The sequence below is a fragment of the Humulus lupulus genome, chromosome 1 (assembly GCF_963169125.1).
Source record: "Humulus lupulus chromosome 1, drHumLupu1.1, whole genome shotgun sequence".
In the NCBI taxonomy this organism is placed as follows: domain Eukaryota; kingdom Viridiplantae; phylum Streptophyta; class Magnoliopsida; order Rosales; family Cannabaceae; genus Humulus; species Humulus lupulus.
In genome coordinates, this window is record NC_084793.1 from 197,236,759 (window position 1) to 197,238,146 (window position 1,388).

The 1,388-nt window shown below is 39.2% G+C and overlaps 1 non-coding gene across 1 annotated transcript; it reads right to left on the reverse strand.

The window, feature by feature from the left end:
- Positions 1–727: 727 nt before the first annotated feature.
- Positions 728–834, reverse strand: LOC133813630 (small nucleolar RNA R71). Its single transcript, XR_009884637.1, has one exon. It is a non-coding gene; the product is annotated as a small nucleolar RNA R71 (small nucleolar RNA).
- Between the last annotated feature and the right edge of the window lie 554 nt (positions 835–1,388).

Below are 1,388 nucleotides of genomic sequence, written 5' to 3' on the forward strand. Positions count from 1 at the left end.
TAGAAAGATTGGCTTTAGAAGTTTGTGATAGAGTACCCTCTATATTTTTTCGGGTATCCTCGGGGAGTTCTAGGAAGTGTAGGACGAAGCGGTACCTTTGCAACCTTCTCAATTGAATTGAGAATATTTCTTGTGTATACCCTTGCATTATTACATATTTGAACTTTTTGCAATAAAAAGTGACAATTAAATTTTTTTTAATAGAGAATCCTTAAGGTGAATGAATCGTTATAGAGACGAACTAGGTAGATTCGCAAAACGACCAAATAGCCCTAGTGAAATCTCTTCTAAAAATTCTAGCGAACCTTCTTCTCCAAACTCTTTAGTAGCCCAAAATCCATTTATAATGACCCACATTGAGGAGGATAAGGAGAAATCGTTAAATGATTACCGTCATCCTATGCGGATAGCCACACCATCATGCATCATGGTCCCACCGAATATGCCAAATCTAGACTTCAAGCTAGGCATGATTCAACTCTTGCCTACTCCTCATGGATTGGAGAGCGAAAATCCATGCATGCATATCTGGGAGTTTGAAGAGGTGGTGGCTAGTTTTCATAATGGAATTGAGGCTACAGATGTTGCGTGCCTGAAATTTTTCCCTTTCTCTCTGAAAGATAAAGGCAAGAGTTGGTTATACTCTCTACGATATAGGTCAATTGGAACATGGGAGGAAATGACAATCGCATTCTTCAACAAATATTTCCCTAACCATAAGATCAATGCTCTTAAACGACATATCTCAACTTTCACCCAAAAGGACAATGAAACGTTATATTAAGCTTGGGAGCCCTTCAAGGATTTATTAAATCAATGTCCTCACCTTGGTTACGAGAGTTAGCGCATCCTTAGCTATTTCTATGAAGGACTCACCATCCGAGAACCCCAATTTGTGGAGATGATGTGCAATAGAGAATTTCTTCAAAATGATCCGACGAAGCTTTCGAGTATAACAACGATCTCGCTAAAAAATCCCACACATGGACTGGACCAAGTGCTACTGATATAGCTAGTCAGTCCCGACCTGCTGCAATCTAACAATTAAGGAAGGAATACAATATCAAAGCCCAACTGAAGTCTTTTACAAAACAAGTTGAGGCTCTCACAACTTGAGAAGGAAGAGGAATGCATATGGTCGCTAGGGAGAGTCACAAGAATTATATTTCATCTGTGGAGAAGTGGATCATCCAGCTAAGGATTTCCCAACATACAATATAATGAAAGGGGCTTTTTAAGAGCAATGCAATGCTTTAGGAGCATACAACATGACTTTCTCTAACACGTACAATCTTGGTTGGAGAAATCACCTTAATTTTTGTTGGAGAGATTCTAACCAAGGGCAATCATCAAGAGGACAATGAAGAGTTGAGTAGCAGGTGTAAGTA